General features: G+C 44.4%; 1 protein-coding gene across 3 annotated transcripts in view; it reads left to right on the forward strand.

The window, feature by feature from the left end:
* Hecw2 (HECT, C2 and WW domain containing E3 ubiquitin protein ligase 2) overlaps positions 1-20,748 on the forward strand; it is a 301,655-nt gene that overhangs the window by 58,258 nt on the left and 222,649 nt on the right. The window contains exon 1 of one of the 3 annotated variants that reach the window (XM_075956460.1): positions 1,303-1,378. The exons of the other annotated variants lie outside the window; for them this stretch is intronic. The gene's annotated coding sequence lies outside the window, so the exon portion shown is untranslated. Of the gene's footprint in view, positions 1-1,302; positions 1,379-20,748 lie in introns of those variants that run through there. 3 annotated transcript variants of the gene reach the window in all.

Raw genomic sequence — 20,748 nt, forward strand, 5'->3', positions numbered from 1 at the left:
AATCTTCCCTACTAAGTATTTGTGGGCATAATGCAGAGAGGGGTGATGCCAGGGTTACATTCGTTTCATGCTATTAATTTAAAAATCAGTGCTGCACAATAATTAAAAATGTTTGTTCAGAAGCTCTTTTAGGCTTTTGATCACATAATACAAAAGATAGTTAAGTTTTAAAAATATGCTTATAATAATACTCATGTTTGTGGAAAGTAATTATGAAAACAAAAACTCGTGGTTTTAGTTTTGAGGGATTGAAAGTTTTTTTTTATGAAGTATGACGATTAATGTCATCTGTTAAAAGAAAAACCACGGTCTCACTTAAACCATTTTTATTTTCACGGATTGAGCTGGAGGCTGATTTCAGCGTTCCCTGTTGGAGGCTGATTTCAGCGTTCCCTGTTGTATTGTCTCGAGTTTGGTAGCTCTACGCTTTATAGGGTAATGATTGTGGTTATGTTGAATGCGCCAGGTGAAATACTCATAAGGGGACATGCTCTAGGAGACACCGAAGCTCTCTTTAGGAAGGAGGAAGAGGGTAACGAGAAGGGGGGAAGAAAGGAGAGCACCCACCTCTACGTGGACGCCCGCAGGGACTGAGGGCGGCAGGCAGAAGTACGGAAGCAGGAGGCTGGGGGGCATTCTGGCATGGTTTGCACATCTTCACCCATCTCCGTGGGAGGCTGGGATGAAGGAATAAAATCTGCCCAAGGACCAAAATACTGTTCTTTCTTATTATACCCCCACCTACTCATCCTACACAGAACTCTCTGCGAACACTGGAGCTTTTTATAGTCCCCAGAACTTTGAAAGTCAGCCCTCCCAGCCCATGAGTTCCAGGGAGAACCCAGTAGCTCTCTTTTGCCAGCTCTGAAATCGTGATCTTGAAGAAAATATTCAGTGGCTCAGATTCTAGCCGTGCCCGGGGTGGAGACGTTCAACTTCTCTTTAGTGTGCTTACACATTGGGTGGGCACACACAAGCAGGTCCACTAATGGTTCTTTCCTGCACCGTGCTGTTGTGGCGAAGGGGTAGAAAACAGGTTAGTAAAAATAGGTCAAGGGAGAAGAAGTCGTGCGTGCATGCCTCCTTCCATGTTTCAGACAGCGGCGTTCTTTTAGAGCCCTGCTCGGGGATAAAAATACCTGTGTCAAGTGGCCCAGTTATTTCCCCCAATACATAAATTGTAGAAATAGCGAAAGCAAACACTGTTTAAGACACTCGCGCCCGTCACCGTTTCCCAGGGCTGTTTTCAAGATCAAATCAGATTTCCAGTGCTCACCGGGATCAGAACTGCGTGGCTGCGTCACGCGAGAAGATTGCCTGGACCAACTCTTCTGTGGAGTGTCCCCAACCCTCTGAGGATGGGCTGGCAGCAGAAACAGTGAGTTGACTCTTTCCTTACTGGGATAAAGGTCCTCCTGCTGGAGGGATGCGCCTCACAGCTTGCTGTCCTCCTTCCTAATTGTGACCTTTCGGTTGGGCGTAATGTTTGCCCACATGCGATTTGGAGTGAGTTGTTTTAAATAGAACGTGCTTGCTTTCCTAAGGGGATCTTGTGTTAACCCAACGGTGGCTCTGGATTGAAAACCGACTTGGAGTAAGGTGCTGTGTTTCCTGGGTCAGGCTTTTTTTTTTTAACCTCGTCGCTATTGATAGCCTTGTGGTTTCTATTGGCGTGATAAAACCCATCGACCCAAAGCAACGTGGGGGAGGGGGGAGGGTTTATTCCATTTATGTCTGGAGTACAATTCTGGAAGCTGTTTCAATATTCCTTTTATTCCTGTAATAAGATCGCCTTTGTCACGCTAAACTGTTCTTTGAAAGATTTTCTGATGTTGTGTTTAAAAGTCTTTTGCAAGCCGGGCGGTGGTGGCGCACGCCTTTAATCCCAGCACTCAGGAGGCAGAGGCAGGCGGATCTCTGTGAGTTCGAGACCAGCCTGGTCTACAGAGCTAGTTCCAGGACAGGCTCCAAAACCACAGAGAAACCCTGTCTCGAAAAACCAAAAAAAAAAAAAAAAAGTCTTTTGCACCTGGACTCATCCTTGAGCCTGGCCTGTAAAATGTTTCTCAAGTAATTCACCCATGGTCCAGCAGCAGATGCTGGCACTCTGTGAGCTACTCTTAGGTAGCATTCTGATAGCCATTTTCCAAGTTGTATTAGTTAAGCAATTCACTTAATCTGGCAAGTGATATGGGTTTTCCAGTTCTGGTAGTGATATGAATTTTAGAGCTCGGGAGGTGATTCAGTAGCACATTTGTCTTTTAGTGTGGTCAGTTTAAGTAAGCATTAAGTAATGTTTATACACACACAGACACAGATACACACAGACACATACACACATAGATACACACAGAGACAAAGACACACAAAGAGATAGACATCAGACACAGACATACATACATACATACACACACACACAGACACACACATACCTAGACACACACATACACAGACACACACACAGACATAGACACACACATACACAGACACACGCACAGACACACACATACACCGGCACACACATACTCAGACACAAACACACACAAACACACACACACACGAGTATCTGGTGATACTAGCAGTCATGAAGTTAATACCCAGAGGACTGAGCCATGGAGACCATCTGTCTATGAAGCAGGTATGTCCCGCACACAGGATAAACCTGGGAAACAGAGTCTATATTTAGCCTTGTCTGATTGGCTTTCACACAAGATGCTCAGATACTGTGGTAGTTTGAATAACTCGGCCCCCATAGGGAGTGGCTCTACTAGGGGGTGTGGCCTTGCTGGAGTAGCTATGAATTTGTTGGAGGAAGCATGTCACTGGGGGTGGGCTTTGAGGTCTCAGATGCTCAAGCCCTGCTCAGTGTGGCTGTCACTTCCTGCTGCCTGGGGATCCAGATGTAGAACTCTCAGCTCCTTCCAGGCACCGTCTCCGCCAGCGTGCTTCCAGCAATGATAATAAGGGATGAAACCTCTGAACTGTAAGCCAGCCCAGTTAAATGTTTTCATTTATAAGAGCTTCCGTGGTCATGGTGTCTCTTCATAGCAATAAAACCCTAACTAACACAGATCCTGTGTGTCTCCTAAATGCTCAGTCTTTCCATACAGGGGTCATCAGGCCTCTAGACTTTTTATATGGGGGTTATATGTTCTTTCAAGGATTGGTGGAATTCATCTGTGAAACCAATTAGAATTTTTGGAGAATTTCTGTTTCTTAAAGATACTTTTCGAAACTCTCAAATGTTTTGGTCTATGCAATGTTTTTAACTTTTGAGTTTTTTTTTAAGCTTGGAATGCTTCTTCTCGGAGGTCCATGTTGTCACGCTGTCTCTTTGTGTCCCTCTTCAGTGGAAGATGCTCAGCCTGTGTCAGGCCCTTCCTTCTGACTTACAGTGTATCTGTGTTCTCTGACGGTTGTGTTGGCAACGCATCCCTGTTTCTTTACCTTTTACCTTTATTATTCTCAGCAGCACAGTGCATATGTATATATGCACATCTGTATGCAATCTCAGCAGCACAGTGCATGTGTATATACGCACATCTGTATGCAATCTCAGCAGCACAGTGCATGTGTATATACGCACATCTGTATGCAATAATTTCTTGGTAGAGCACTCCACAATGATTGTAATACTGAATTAGCAATTCTGTCCCCTTCCTCATCTTAAATGTATCTTATCTGTGTTTTACTTCTTACTAAAAAAGGACTGTTTTTGTCTGTGTTTGTCTACTTTGTCTTTTCAAAATAGTGTCTTTTTTTTTTTTTACTAGTTGTCTGGTTTCTTTGTTTTCTCTTTCATCGACTGCTATTTTGAGCGTTCCTTCTGAAAGCTGGCTTGGTATATTAAAAATAACTTTTGGGGCTGGTGCGACGGTTCCGCAGGTAAGTACACCTGCCCTGTGAGCCTGACAGCCCGAGTTCAGCCTCGGGAGACGGAGAGCTCTGACTGGAGAATTGTCCTCTGACCTCCGCACGTCCCGTGTGGCACACCTGTGCCCATGCTCGCACACCATACACACATGCAGGCACTCGCACACGATGACCTTAAAAGCTATTTTGACTTTGCCTGTTATTATTGTTGCTGCTGCATGTGTGATGCGTATGTGTTTATGCGGGGTATATTTAACACAGAGCCTATGTGGAGGTGAGAGACCAATCCAGAAGCTTGTTTTCTCCTTCCAGGCTGGGATGGGAATCCAAACTCAGGACATCGGATGTGTGTGGCAATTGTTTTCACTTGATGAGCCATCTACTTGACCCTTGAAGTTCTTTTCTTAAACTATAAAGTGGGGTTGTTATGATATTTTGATATTGTTATTGTCGGTTCAAATCCTGTTTTAAACACCGTAGAGCCACGGCTGAACATTTGCTCGGTTGATGCCCAAGACCAGGCCTTGGGAGTGGAACTAGAGCGGCTGTCGTTTTGCAGATTCACGCAGCACTGTGCACGTTTGGGGGCCTTCTAGGTTTGTGCTTTGCAGTAACTTGTGTACTCTCTGGGGGCTCAGGGTTTTGTTTATTTCTGCTTGAAGATGGTGGGGTCATGGAGCCAGAGAGATGGCTCAGTGGCTAAGCGTGCATACTCCCCTTGCAGAAGACCTGGGTACAGTTCCAATCACCCATATTAGGTGATTCACAACCGCCTGTATGACGTGTACATGCGTATGTGGGGTCTACATGGCGGTGCACGTGGAGGTCAAAGGGCAACTTTCAAAAGTTTGTTTTCTCTCTCTCCAGGGATGCCAGCGGATCTGACATCCTATTCCTGCCACCGTGGGTGCATTTTTGCTCCCCCCCCATACTCATACACACGTAACTAAAAATAAAATAAAATCCTTATAAAACTGGCTAGTAATAATGGCTGGTGAAGTTGAGGACTAAATGAGGTGGATAGAAGGCTGTGGCAAGCATGTTCAGGAACAAACGTCTGTGCATATAAAGTTAAAAAAACAGCAAAATGCTGCTGCTTAGGTGTTTTGGGTTTGTACTGTTTTCCTTTTGAGGTTATTGGGCTGTCCTTGAGTAAGTATTTTTTATTTATTTATTTATTTATTTATTTATTTATTTATTTTTATTGAAAAAAAAAATTCCACCTCCTCCCAGCCTCCCATTTCCCTCCCCCTCCTCCTACTCCTCTCCCTGTCCCCCCACTCCTCTCCCCCTCCCTCTCCTCTTAATGGAGGTCAGTTCTCGGCTACTTTTCCTTTTCTCCATGGGATCCCTCTGGGCTGTGACCATTGCTACTCCAGGGGACACCACACCCATTAGCAGAGTGCTGGCTTCTTCCTTTCCTCGCTTTTGCTGCCATTGACCAATGGGATGTCTGGATGGACTAGGCATGAGGGTGGCTGGGGAGGGGTCTTGTGATAGCCTTGGACAGTAGATTTCCTTCTCTAGTCCCCTTTCTACCCGTTGCTGGGCTGACACTAAGGCATCTCATTTACCACTAAACTTTCTGAGCTCATTACTAGTCTCAGAGTTGACTCTTCCCTTCCTCTGGTCTCTTTGATCTTTCTGTCCTCACAGGGACTAATAGTGCATTCACCGAGACCTAGATCCTGCCTTCTGGACCACCATCTAGCTACCTTGGGTACAGGATTTTCCCAATGAGAAGCTTCACGCCGGCTTCTGAAGCTTGCTTGGGTGTCTTCATAGGGTGTCTGACCATAATCTGAGAAACACTGTGCAGTTTCTTAGGCCCAAGGGATTTCTCATGGGCAGTTATTTCAGGAAGCACAGACGAGCTCAATGAAGGCCACAGTTAGGAAGAGGGGAGGTCCCTGTGCCGTTGGGTAGAGAGAGCTTGAGTGGAGAGAGGAGAGTACCTGCTGTCTATTTAGAGCCTCTATGTTCTGGCTAGAGTAATCGGTTCTGACCTTGTCTTCCATGCTGAAGACAGGAAAACAGGAACATTTGTTGGCTTAATATACAGCCTTGAAATATTTAGATATGGATATAGGCCTTCATGTCTACTCTTGCTCTGAACTTGGCGAACGGTAGAGGTAGCTCTACCAAGAACATTACCCAGGTCTCAGGCTGCCCCACCTGCTGCTCTCGGGAGGATCGCACTCAGGTGAGGATATCTCTCAGGTGAAGAGCATGCATCTCTCTCACCCAATCAGACGCTCCGTCTGCCAGGAACCATTGTTCCTTAGCACAATGCCCGGCATAAAATTATTGGCTGGAGGAAGGGTTGTGAGGTCATGGCTTAGTGGAAGGGAAGGCTGGCCCAGGGAAGTACCCTTGCCAACGCCACTGGCCTCCGTGATGTGTCCTGCGCTGAAAGAGTCAGGTGTTCTGGGTTTGCCCCCCCCCCCGTGACTAGGTTTTTTTTTTGGCTTGTCTGAACATTGAATTTGGGGGTTAGCAATAGGCACCCTCTGTTACATGAACTTGGTATCTGTTTTTTTGTGGCCATTCATCAGTAGCGTAGTTTCTCTCTGACAGATGGGAACTTCCTAGTAATTTCCTCATTTTGAATATCCCCACAAATACCCCTTATAGAATGATATGCGGTTTCATGAGGTTGGACGAGACAAACAAAACAAACCAAACTCCCCACTGCAAACGTGTAAGACAAAGTAGGCAAATACGTAAGAAATACATTATCAGGGAGGCCTTGTGATTGTTATTGCCCGTTGGAACTGTTTTCCAAAAGAAAACAAGACATGTTTTATGATATTTTTTTTCAAATGTGCACTGGAAATTTTAAAAGCATTTAAAAAACAAAACTGTATAAGCCAGAGTTCAGGAGAGCCAAGGTTTTTCTACTAAAGGACACTTACGCTGATTTACTTGAGGGACCGTGCATATCATGGAAGTGTTTGCAGCAAGATTGGTGAGGTTCTTTGAGGGGACTGTTTAGAGATGGAGGCTTAGAAAATTGTTATGGGTGCTGTGGTTTCTTGCCTGGGAGACTGTGCAGTGAACTGTATCAAATGCTCAGAAGAAGTGTGGAGTTTATGTTTCCAAATTAGGAAGTCTAATATTTAATTAGAAGTCCAAGTTGCTTGGTATTGGCTAGTGAGTTAATATGTTTGAGAGCCGTTTACCTTTCAATTAATTAATTGACTTATTTATTTATTTTAAGGAAGGGTTGTCCAGGCTGACTTTGAACCTTCCGTTCTTCTGCCTTAGGTCCTTTGTGCCAAGATAACAGGACTGAACCATGCTTGGCTCCCTGGACGTTTAAGAAGGGTTATTTATTTATTTTTAATAAAAAGCAGAAGAAACCTTGTACCCTGTAGCGATGAGCGGCGGGGCTGCATCCCCGGCACCCGGCCGCCAGCATGGCTAGCTTATGCCCCGAAATAATTACACGGAAACTGTATTCTTTTAAACACTGCCTGGCCCATTAGTTCCAGCCTCTTATTGGCTATCTCTTACATATTGATCTAACCCATTTCTAATATTCTGTGTAACCCACGAGCTGGCTTACCAGGGAAGAACTTAACCTGCGTCTGTGTCCAGTGGGAGAATCATGGTGACTCCTGACTCGGCTTCTTTCTCCCAGTATTCTGTTCTGTTTACTCCACCCACCTAAGGGTTGGCCTATCAAATGGGCCTAGGTAGTTTCTTTATTAATTAACCAATGAAAGCAACAGATTAGAAAGAAATCACTCTCACATCAGTACCCTCCTCATACAAAGCACACAGAAAAGTTCGGCTTGCAGTGTTAATTTGAGAATTGGGTAGCTTTGTTTCATAAAAAGCAAGGAAACCAGTCTGCTTTGTCAACTTCCGCAGTTGTGTGTTGCTACTGACTGTCTCTCCGACACGCTGCACTCTCTGAGAGTTGCATAGCAAGGAACAGTTTCAAACCACTTGTTGTCTTTCATAGCTTGTAATTGTATATCATCATTCTGCTCTGTAAGGGTTTTTTTTTTTAGGAGTCATTAAAATATGTTCCTGCATGATTGCCAGGGCACTTTCTATTACACACAAAAACTCTCCGCTGTGACTGCTGTCTGAGAAGAGCTTATCCTGTAGGAAGGGTGAAGTAGGCAGTTTCATGTCAATGTTATTTTATCTTGTTTTTCCCTCTGTCCTTTGTGTTTTGATGAGAAAAACCTTTATTTTGGGGGGGGTGTTTTAGTCTAGCCAATTAGGGCAGGAAAACAAGGCCGTTCTCACTGCTGGAGCCAAGCCTCCCATCTGGGGCCTGCTGTCTGTCCAGCCAAGTATCAAGGACTTATGGGAAACTTGGGGGCATAATGGAAACCAGAAGGAGTTACCAGGACCATGGTCAAGGAAAGGGGCTGTGGTGGAGGGCCACCTTAAATCCTGTGTGGTCTAGGGAAGTCCTTCCCAAGTGCTGTCCTGAGATCATTTCAGTGAGTTTGGAAAAACAGAAAATAGACGGCTTCTCTTAAAGCTTAGTGTATCAAAACAAGAAACTAGATTGCAAAATGATATAATCGTGCTACTTTTGTTGTTACTGTTTAACTTTAATTTTGAGACAGAATCTCACCGCGTAGCTTAGGCTGACCTGGAACTTGCTGTGAAGCCCGGGAAGTCTCCAAATAGAGATTCTCCTGTCTCAGCTTCTTGATGTGAAGCCCAGACAGGCCTCCCAATAGAGATGCTCCTGTCTCAGCTCCCCGAGAGTGCTAGGATTTCAGGCACGCACCACCATGTCTGGTGCCAAGTGTACCATTTTAAAACATCTTTGGTGATATAAAGAACCTGAACAATGTTCTTGGGTTTGTACTCTCTGGCGGAACCCACAGATCTCCAACTTACTCTCTTAGTGAGCTGGTGTGTGTTTGTGGGGATACTCCTGTGCCCGCATCCTTCGCGCATCCTTCACGTGTGAAAGGCTGCATGGCAGGAAGATGTATATGATGGAAATACTGCCTTGAGGTCAGGTGATAGGGCGTGAGATCTAGGCTTCCCTTAAGGGTGATATCCAAGTGTTAGGTCTCATTTAGAAATCCAAGAAAGTTCTAGTGCCGTTTAGAACAGGGCTTCTTAAACTTTCACTCATGATCCCTTTTCACCTGAGAAATCGTTATGCAACTCTGAGCATAGAGAGGTGTAAGATGAGTTCAGAAGTCAAACATATTCTGTTAATAAATTATAATAAAGAAACCAATTTGTGCCGAGCGGTGGTGGCGCACACCTTTAATCCCAGCACTTGGGAGGCAGAGGCAGGCGGATCTCTGTGAGTTCGAGACCAGCCTGGTCTACAGAGCTAGTTCCAGGACAGGTTCCAAAGCCACAGAGAAACCCTGTCTCGAGAAACCAAAAAAAAAAAAAAACCAATTTGCGCACGTGTGCAAACATCCCAGAGCACGTACGTGGAGGTCATACGGCAGCTGTCAGGAGTCCATGCTTGCCTTCCTTGTGTGTGCAAGGGACTGAGCTTAAATCTTCAGGCTTGGCAGCAAGCTCTTTTACCTGTTCTGTCGTTAAGTCTTTTTTTTTTCTTTCTGTAACTGAGCCATTGTGTTCATAGAAGAGCAGAAGACTGTGCGGAGTAGAGAGACTGCAGCAGATACAAACAGTGGTTTCAGAGCTGAATCTCGGCGTTACTGACAACGCTCGCTCCTTGGTGCCGCAAGCATGAGAGCATGCGCAGTGTAGAGTACTCCCTTGTGTCTGGAACAGAGGCTGGGGGAACCGAGGCTGTAGGGAGACCCCTTGATGGAACATAATGGACGCTGCCCCCAAACAGTTCAGATTCACTGCCTGTTTGTTTGGGGGTTAATTTTGATCGCTGACCATACAGAAAAGTTTGACTACGTCAGCAACTTTTTCAGCCCTCACAGTTAGGTGCGCAACTCCATATTTGGTCAGGACCTGCGATTTAAGAGCTCTGGGTTAGGGCATTTGCGTGTACATTAATTCATTTATTTTTTTTTTTACAGTTGGAATCGCAAAGGTAAAGGAAGTACTGTTCATCTAGAAATTTTAATGTGCAAAGGGTTTTCAACGTCCATTTGTTTTTCTGTAAAGGGACATTTTAAGGATATTTGATGGTAAAACTAAATGCCTTGCAGCTCACCTGGGATATGTAGACTTTAGCCCACATCCCCCCAGGTGCCTCCACCACCGCTAGTGGCAACAGCAACAAAAACAGAAACGAAGAGAAATTTAATACACAAGGGGCGTCACTGAATCCAAGCCAGCTATTTCTGAGAGGTCATAGAACATGATCCGTAATACAGTACAGTTAAGAAGAATGAACTTCAACTAAGCCCTTAAGGAAAAGAACTTTCTCGAAGAACTTGAGATCCTTAGGGAGGGGTTAGATTTTGGTCAGCAGTAGTACTTAGGTATTTAATGTGTGTGTTTTCTGTTAATTTTATCCCTTTAAAAATGCATGGCTTTTTAACGTCTTGTTAAAAGAGTGAGAAGCAAGCCAAGCTGTGCTGTTTAGTTCAGTGTGAGAGTTCACTGAAGACCCTAAGTTAGCTTTTGAGAAATTAGCAGTGGGAACCTAGCATGTATGAATCTGCTTGTAGATTCTAAAAATAAAACCGACATCACCCTCCAAATGAAGCCTGCTCTACGTAGCTGGTTTCCTCTTGTGTTCCTAAGCCTTTAAGGGGTTTCCCTGTTTTGTAACGGTTGGACACAAAGGTCACTATTTACGTTTATGATGTAAACATTTATATTATCAAGCTACGTTTAAAGCAGCAAATATTGCTTGAAACATGAAGGATGGTACTGGGTATTGGTGCTCACTTCCTTATTCCTGGTCTCTGGAGACCGAGGCAGGTGGGTTTCCGTGAGCTGTAGGTCACCCTAGTCTACTTAGTGAGCTCCAGGTGATGAGCCAAGGCTTCAGGGTGAGGCTGTGTGGAAGGAAGGAAGCAGGGAAAAAGGAAGGGAGGGAGGGAGGAAGGAAGGAAAGAAGGAAGGAAGGGAGGGAGGGAGGGAGGGAGGGAGGGAGGGAGTGAAGGAGGGAGAGAAGGAAGGAGGAAGGAAAGAAAGAAAAAAGGCAAAAAAAAAAGTTAAAAGTGCTCAATACTGCAAAGGTCCGATAAAACAAATACCTTCATTTACTCCATAACAATTGATAGTGAGTCAACCAATTAAGATGGAGTCACGTGATGTTCATATGGTTTTTTTTTTCTTTAAAGTGACATATGCCGAAAATGTTTAATTGAGAAAATACAGTAAAATGATAAAGGAAAACAAAAGCCAAACTCTAAGATTTATGCCGCTTTAAGTTATGAAGAGTCACGGTAGCTCCCGTTGGTCCCGGTGGGTGGGAACAGAACTGCGTAAGCCTGGTCACTTATCACAGACATGCGTTTCTTCAGTCCTGGCAGCAGGCATTCACATCCTCTCTGCAGCCGCCCAGTATTAAGTGGGGCTGGGACACAAAGATGACTAGCCCAAGACTTCAGTGTTGGGGAACTTGATGTTTCCTTGTAAACGGTTGCAGTGTTCTGGTTAAATTTCACTGTCCAGACTCCTTTCTCCTGTGAAACACTGTGCTTGCTTTAAGAATCGTGATGGTACAAACCAATGGAAAGAAACCAGGAGATCAAAGTTACCTCAGGAAATGTTAAGTGGACTTCTTTGAACGTTTTTCAGCATGTTTATTTGGGGTGGGAGTGGGGGACAATGGATCCTAGAGTTGGGATTTGGAATAAAGCTTGAAGTTTGTTAATGTACCCATACTTTTCTCCTTGGGGATCTTAAAACCATCTGGTTTGCGCTCATTGATCTGTGCTATCTATGGGGGTGTGCCGGTCTCCCTCACATAATAACTCAGAATTTCCAAAGACGATTACCGACAGGGACTCATCTTTTATTCCTCTGGAACTCGGCTCTGCAGAGTGTCTGGCAAGCTGTGGGTCCTCCGTAGATGCTGGGAGATGTGAATGACCGATCTGTGTACAGCTCACTGCTATCTCCAGAGCATAGACGTGTGGGGAAAAGAAGTTTATCGTTTCAGAAGCAATATATAATAGAAACCTGTGCCACGCATGTGGAACTTCCTTTTGGGTTGTTGTCAGGGGTGTCCAAGAGACTCCCCGCCCCCGGGAATAGTATAAGCTACTACCATTATCCAAACAGGCAGATACCACAGTCTGCCTTTGCTGCCGCCCTTCTGGGGGTGAGCTTCTTCCAGGGGCCACTGAGGTCATATAGTATCTCATGCCTACTTTCTCACGGGCCTTCCCAACTCGAGACTAATTACACAGTGACTCAGACTCCGCGGGAGAAAAGTGCTGTGCACAGTCTGGATTGGAAATTCGTTATTTTTAACTCTCGTGGGAGTTCAGTGGCAAATACTGAAGAAAACAGGGCTGAAGATTGGGATGAAAACAGACTAAAAGGATTATGAACCGTATGTGTGATGGTTACAGAGATGCTTGAGATTCGTCACCCTGGTAGACGATAAACATATGAGAATTACTACGTATTACATGTCCGTATACAAATATAGGTATCCTACGTACACAGTAGATAGCCGTTACTTAGAACCCAGGATGGATTGGTTACAAAGTTAGCCTGGATACCAAAATCTGCAGATATTTAGAATCCTTCTGGAAATGGTGCTGTGTTTGCATATGTTCCCTGCATACATTCTGTGGACTTCAAACCATTTCTAGATTAGTTATCCAATCTGGTACAATAAAAAGACCATGTAAATAGTTATGCTGTATTGTTTAGGGAATGATGTCAAAAAATTAGTAAATGTGTAATTTTTAGAACAGTATTTTCAACCCACTGTTAATTGTAATTGAATCGGGGGATTTAGAGCCCATGGACACAGAGTTCCAAGCTGTTTATACAGAATGTGGGGGAAATGGTTTAGCAGTTAAGTGCGCTTGCTGCTCTTCTCGGGGATCTGAGTTCAGATTCCAGCACCCACATTGGGTAGCTCGTAACTTCATGATGCCAGTTCCAAAGTCCAACAACCTCTGCTGAGCTCCAAGGGTGTTTTGTGAAGTTTTTGGCTTTTGGGGGGCCTACCATCCAGTTCTCAAGTAAACACACATGGAGGCTTATTCTTGCTTATGAATGCCTGGCCTTAGCTTGGCTTGTTACTTGCCAGCTTTTCTTGAATTATCCCAACTACCTTTTGCCTCTGGACTTTCACTTTTCTCTATTTCTGTATACTTTCTTTACTTCTTTCTCTGTGGCTTGCTGTATAGCCAGGTAGCTGGGTAGCTGGCCCCTGATATTTTCCTCTCCTTCTTTCTCCTCTCTCTCTTCTCCCTGATTTCTCCTTCCATTTATTCTTCTGCCTGCCAGCCCCTCCTATCCTTGCTACCTCCTCACCCTTGGGCACTCAGCTCTTTATTAGACCATCTGGTGTTTTAGACAGGCAAAGAACCCCAGGTTTACAGAGTTAAACCAACGCAGCGTAAACAAAAGTCACACACCTTAAAATAATCTTCCCCAACAAGCTTGGGATACACAGTGAGAGTCTCTCCCCCAAAGAGCAAAGCCCGAAACACAGGTTAATCTCTGTGTTGTGTGTTCTACATCACGTACTGTGTTAGTGTCTCAGGCCACCATCTGAAGCGGTTTTTGTACCTTTCGCGGCACCTTCTCTTTGTTTCCGCCAGCTCACAAACTGTGTATAAAGAATGGTGTCTGTCGGACCAGGCATGGTGGCCTTTAATCCCAGCAGTGGGGAGGCAGAAGCAGGCTGATCTCTATGAGTTCAAGGTCAGCCTACTCTACAGAGGGAGTTCCAGAACAGCCATGCAGAGAGAGAGTCTGTGTCAAAAAAGCAAAAGAAAAAAAAGTGTATATTGTGTTTGTTTGTTTGTTTGTTTATTATGTATTTTTTGAGACAGGATTTCTCTGTGTAGCCTTGGCTGTCCTGGAATTAGTTCTGTACACTGGGCTTGTCTCAAACTCAGAGCTCTTCCCGCCCATGTCTCCCAAGTGTTGATAACACTCCATCAAAGCACTCCTGGCGCACCAGATCCCAGCTTCCCTATGTGTATCTCTGTATGTCTTCCCTTTGCGTCCTTTCTTTGTTCCCTTGTCACCCCAGTCAGGCTTCCAGGACCAAGCCCTGCGGGATGTGGTACTCACCCTTCTGTGAGCTCTACCTCTGTAAAGGGCGTACTAGCCCTTTAACTGAGGTGTAACATCTGGAAATCTTCTGAGACCTGTGTTTCTGTGACCATTTCTCCAACTGACTTTACTTCTAAGTCCTGAAAAGCGTATGTTTTAAAACAGTCTCCTGAATCTGTACCGTCTTCCCCGTCACTCCAGGTTTTAATTCCACCATGGAAATCTGATCTTGTCTGTGTGTGACTGTAAACTCTGCGTTAGAGCCGCCTAAACTCCAACTAATCGTCACCTTTATGGTCTGGATTCCAACTTGTAGCCCTCTTTGCAGCACAGAACCATTTTTTTCTGAATAAGTTCTACTGCCAGGCTTCTCTGGTTGCATGGATGCAGTTCCTTTTTCCTAAAAAAGGCGGGAAAAAAAGCAAGAAACAAACAAAATACCCAAAACTCTATCTGGCTAATTTCTACTTATCCTCCAAGACTGAACTCAAAAGCTGTGATTTGGGAGGCATTACGAGTCACTGGAGGGGATTAGTCATGCCCCTGTGTTTCTGTCTCACTTCAGACATAGAGCAGAATGTTAGAAACGTTTACATGGCTGCTTCTTCCCCAAGACTACGAACAACACATCTCTGTGGTCCAATGCTGAGCAGATAACCACGAATTACCACATCCGGTCCACGCTTATCATGGCAATGCAGTTGCCCATGGAGATAGCTAGGATCCTTCTCCCTCAACTTTAAGAGCTACCGTAGGCTGTCAATATCTGTTTACGGTTTCACTCACCTCTAACCCCAGTTTGCTTTTCCAACGCAATTGGAGCATCCGGGAAATGTTTGTCCTGTTTCTACCTTCCATTATGGTTAGGTAAGCCTTTGACAGACAGGAAAAGCGTAGTGTATTTAAAATAACTCTGACAGTTGACCAGTTTTCGTTACCTTTTGGCGAGTTAGTCTTCTCACATTAGAACGTAGGCTTTCTCTGAAGGTTGCACCCCCTTGCTCTCGCAGGGAGGAGAATGTGTATTTTTAAAGAAAGGAAGGGACAGTACCCAACACTCCAGCATCCCTACTTTACTCTGAAAAGTTGGATTGAGAAGTTATTAGAGCGGAGTTCAATGGTCTATGAGTTCGTGCCAAAGCTATGTTTGAATTTCTGTTTATTTTGTCATCTAGTTCCGATTCAATGGAAACATTCAGACCTCGTCTTCTGAAATACCCTCAATGTACTTACTTGAATGGAGTCCTCATTATTCCACCCACCCACCCCCAGTAACTTTAAAGCCGCCATTAGTCTGTCTCCGCTGGGACTTTAAAGCAAGGCTTCCTGTCTGTTTTGTTTTCGAGCCACGGTCTTTGTTACGGCTCCGTCTCTGCTTTTTTGCCCCTCAGACTTGAAAAGCCTTTGTTGTTTTGTCAGTGAAAAAAGTCTATTCGGATTTTTTTAATGAAAAAAATTTTTTTTGTTGAGGTCGCATGTTCTATGCTGACTTCAGAGGTGTGTAGAGCGAGATTAAAGACGGGCAAGAACAATGAAAGAAAGAAGAGGTTGCTGACGTCAGTCTCTTTAGAAATGCCCCTGAGTTTTACACGGGGGGGTGGGGGGTGTTAGCAATAGAAAAAAATGTTATTTCAGGTTGCGCAGCCCGAAATGTCTGGATCCCGTACAGTCGGTCGTATGTCTAAAATCCTCAGCGTCCGTCCGAGAGTATCATCACCCTAATTTGACCCCTTCGAAAGAGACATGGACTTTGTCTGGGTCCTGTGCCCTCAGTCCTGTGGCTGAGGGTGACTCACTGAACAATCTCATGCTTCAGGCAAGTACTTTACCCGGTTTCATGCAAGTGGCTTGCCGATTCGCTTCCCACCTCGATCTTGGGGGCCCGAGTGTGGGCAACTTCGGGCTCTTGACGTCTTCTCTGGCCTGGTCAGGGTTGGAGTGGGAAGTGAGCTGGACAGAAGACAACAAAGCATCCCTGGCTTCGAGGGGGTCAACGGCATGTTCCTTGGCTATCTGATCAACAGCTGCATTTCCCTTGGCGTAGCACGCTTAATAAAAACCCAGAGACAGATATTGGGGTTCAACCTGGAGATCAGAGAAGCAAAGCAGCTTTGGGGAGCTCTTACCTCCTAGAAACCCTCAGAATGAAAAAGCAACTTGTATTGCATCCCGCCTTATATTCCTCTCTCTAGAGCTGGAATTAAAGGCGTGCACCACCATCATCCGGCCTCTATAGCTAACTAGTGTGGCTGCTGGATTATAGGTGTGTGCCACCACTGCCCGGCCTGTACGGCTGACTAGCGTGGCTGTTTTGCATTCTATTCTTCTGGCAAGCTTTATTTATTAAAATACAAATGAAACATCACTATACCTTGGCTTCCAGAATCTGCTCTCTTGATGTTCTTCACCGTGGATGGCTAAAGCGTCTCCAAGGTATAGAGGACAAAAGGGAAGTGGGCCCTTATCATGATCTTTTTCTATGCCATGTTCCCCAGTGCCTCTGGCTTGTTTCCTCACTGAGACCTGCTCCTCAAGCCCCAGGGGCTAGAGACTCCGAGGAAAGCCTTTGAACCCAGCTTCAAGTTCAACCCCTTCCCACTCCCGGGCTGGTCAGGTTTTGAAGTTTTAAATGATACGGAAGGCAAAATATGGAGGACGTCAGCCTGCCGATGAGACTGTTATTTTAATGTGGATTTGTGCTGCAGCTTCTTCAGCTCCTTTTGGGGGGTCACTCATTAGTCCCTTGCGAGTTTAGCTGTGTCCCTCTAACACACTGTGGGATCACAACCGTGTCTCTGCAAATAGCTCCCTTTGTGGACACCTCACGGGGAAAGCAGTGTTTGTGACAGAAAACCACAGGTTTGTTATGATAGGGTGGGAGCAGTTGCCTCCGTCAGAGGTCGGAGAACCTTCTGATGGCTGCCCATAGCATAAAAACAAAGCGCACCAGCAGAACGTGGATTCCTACCCCCCCTCCCCCCCACCGCCAGAGGCCTCCTAATTACAGCCTCATGCTGCCTCTGGCCAGCAAAGCAAACTGATGCCAGGGGACTTGATGCGTCTGCAATTTCACGTTTCTCGAGACCACGCCCTTGTGTGAATGCACTTTATAAGAACGATTTGAGATGACTGGAAGAAATGACAGCTCTGATTTATCTGTGTTGTTCCAAATCTCCTGCATGTATTTTAGTTAATGTGAGTTTTTAATACAATATAGCCTGAAGGTGATATTTTACCCTCCCCTTTTGAAATTGCTTCTCTGTGAACACAGTTGCTTTAATGTCATTCTTCAGGAGCTGTCTACCTTTTTTGGTTAGTTGTTTACAGTTGCGTTTTCATTTGTTAATTGTGAGTGTGTGTGTGTGTGTGTGTGTGTGTGTGTGCACGTATGTTCATACACATGCCACAGTGTGCATGCATCTTGAAGGGGTTGCTTCTCTCCCTCTTCCATGTCAGACCAGGGATGAACTCGTTCAGGCTTGGTGCAAACACTATCTGTGGGTCATCTTATCACCCCACTGTGTTTTCTGTAGCAGGGTCTCTCCTTGAGACCTGCGCTCACCCTTCAGACTAGGCTTGGTAGGTCGGCAAGCCTCAGGGATCCTTTTCTCGGCCTCCCCAGTAGAGGTGTTGCAAGTACCTGCTACCATGCGTACACCTGTCATCTTGACCCTTAGAAGACTCCGCAGGAAGGTTATCGTGATTTTGAGGTCAACCTGGGCTACAGAGAGATTCTCTCTCTCTCAAAAACCAAAAGAGAAAGAGTTAAACGGAAAAACCGTACATGGGATTTCAAAAACCCTAATTTTTTAGAAGACTCTCTCTATGGTTAATTTTAAATGCATGTTTTATTAATTTTAATATATATCAAAAATTATTTTTTGCGAATTGGGTATGTGAGTATACTATATTAAATCATTTCTGTCCTTTCTTCTCCCTCTCCAACTCTTCTCTTGTCCATCTTTAGTTCATGACCTCTTCTTCAATAATTATTATTGATATCCATACCCACACATCTCCATGCATCCATACAAAACCTACTGTGTTTATTCTAGGTTATAGTCTCAAATGTAAATGTTTGAAGTTAGGACTCCCAAATAAGAGAGAATGTGTGACATTTATCTTTCTGGGTCTTTGTGACCTGACTTGGTGTAATATTTTACAGGTTCTATTAATTAAGTTTAATGATTTTATCTTTCTTTTCAACCACATAATTTAAGTGTGTCTATCTACCGAATTTTTGTTGTCCCTCCACCGACCGATGGACATCTAGGCTGCGTTCATTTCGGAGAGAGTGACAGTGAACGTGGTGGAATGTTGTCTCTGGGGAAGGCTGTCAAGTCCTTTGGGTTTATGCCAAGGAGTAGTATCGCTGGAGAGCAGTGTAGTGATTTATTTTCAGCTTGTGTAGATGTCTCCATATTGATTTCCATAGGCATCGATCTATTTTTAGCGTCGGGAGACTTTTCCACATTGATTTTCATAGCGGCTGCTCCAGTTGAAATCCCAACCAACAGTGAATTGAGCATCCTCCTTCCCCCCCAATTCTTTTCTTTTGGGGGGTTGGGACGTTGAGACAGGGTTTCTCTTGCTCTGTAGACCAGGCTGGCCTGGAACTCAGCATTTGTTGAGGTCATTCTGATTATGGTCAGATGGACTCTCAAAGTGGTTTATGTTTTCCCTGATGGCTAAGGATGATGAACACTTTAGAAAGATATGTCTTAGCAATATGTGCTTCTTCTGAAAACTCGGCTCAGATTCATAGCCCATTTTTTTTTAAACTGGGTCAGTTGTTTTCTTGACTCTTTGTATATTCTGAATATTAATGCTCCAAAGAGTACACTGTTGCTGACGATGCCCTCCCACGCGCTGGGATTTCTCTTCATTTGATTGGTTGTTTTCTTGGCTCTACAGAAGTTCCTTCGGTTTTATGAGCTCCCGTGGCCAACTGTTGGCCATTTTCCTGAGTGAATGGGGGTCCTATCAAAACGCTTTCCTTTACTGTACCAGCGTCATGTGGCGACTGCCCATTTTGTTCCAATAGGTTTCAAGTTTCACATTGAGGTCTTTGATCCATTTGGAGTTGGCTTTTCTACAGTGTGGTAGATACAGGTTTAATTTCATTCTTCTTAACGTGGACATTCATCTATCCCAGCACCATTTGTTCAAGCTACCTTCTTATGTCTGTTGTATATTTTGGGTGTCTTTGTCAAATATCAAATATCTGTTTTATATCTATATACCTATATATTTATATATAACTATAGGACTTTCGTTCTGTTCTGTTCTTCTACATATCTGCTTGTATGTCAGTTTTATGCTGTTTTTATGACTATAGCTCTGTGACATATCTTGAAGTCTGGTGTGTCAATCCCTCCAGCCATGCTCTCTCTGCGTGCTATGGGCTTTCCATGGTATTGGTGCTTCCATGTGAACTTGAGGGTGTTCGTCTTTGCGTTTGCCTTTCTATTTCTGTGAAGAATTTGACTGACATTTTGATTTGGGTTGTATTAAAACTGTACATTGTTTTTGGTAGTGTGAAAATGTATTTCCTTTGAAATTTTAGCCCAGCCAGGACTCCTATTTCACCTTTTCCCTTCCCTTTCCCTTTGTGCCAATTAGCCAATCATGTCAGATTTTGAAGTAAGGCTGCTGGGGACAGGATGAGATGCAGCCACCAACTGTGCCGGGGATAAAAGACAGACACCATGTTGGCCCCAGTGTGTTGCTGGTCTGGTTTCTGTCCTGGAGCATCCTGTGTGCAGAAAGAATTGCCTTGATGAGATCCTTTCACTTTTTTTGCATGTTCCTTTTTGGGAGACAGAGATTATTTATTCTTTGTTTCTATAGTAGCATGGCTATTTTTACAATATTAAATCAACCAATCCATGAGCATGGGAGATCATTCCTTCTTCCTATGTCTTCCTCAGCCTCTCTCTTCAGACCTTTAGGGTTTTTAATTGTCTTTTTCTTCATTGGTTGTGTTTATTCCTAGATATATATTTTGGAGGCTGTTGTGGATGGAAGTGTTTCCTTGATCTCATTGAAGTGTATCTCAGTCTATATCTGTATATAGAAAGGCTGTGGTTTTTACTAAGTTGATTTTGTGGTCCTAAGACTTTGCTGAAAATGATCATTTCCAGACATTTTCCGGTAGAATTTTGAGAATCTCAAGTATAATCATGTTAGCTACAAATAGGGATAATTAGATTTTTTCTTCTTCTTTGCATTCCTTTAGTTTTTTTTTTTCTTGTTGCCATTGCTAAATCTTCAAGCACCGTATTGAAGCAGAGTGGGTTGTGGATTGGTTAATAATTAGCCCTGCCTCATTCCAGACATTTATATGGCTGCTTAGAGTTTTTCTCTTTCTGGGTTGATACTGTAGTATCATTTGTCATACATGGCCTTTCTTGTGTGGATTTATGTAGTGTGATTACTAAAAACCCAGAGACAGATATTGAGGTTCAACCTGAATGTCAGAGAAACAAAACAGCCAGCCGCTGGGTCTTACCTTTATCTCGGTCCGAAGTGACGCTTCAGCCTCCAGGAATCTCAGAATGAGTCCGTGTATAAGAACTGTCTCCTCCCCTCTTCTATTCCTCTCTAGTGCTGGGATTAAAGGTGTGCACCACCACTGCCTGGGTTTCGTGGCAAACTAGTGTGGCTGCTGGAATTAAAGGTGTGTGTCAGCACTGCCTGGTCTGTAAGGCTGACCAGTGCGGCTGGTTTACTCATTGATCTTCAGGCAAG

This window comes from Microtus pennsylvanicus, chromosome 22 (assembly GCF_037038515.1).
Source record: "Microtus pennsylvanicus isolate mMicPen1 chromosome 22, mMicPen1.hap1, whole genome shotgun sequence".
NCBI lineage: Eukaryota > Metazoa > Chordata > Mammalia > Rodentia > Cricetidae > Microtus > Microtus pennsylvanicus.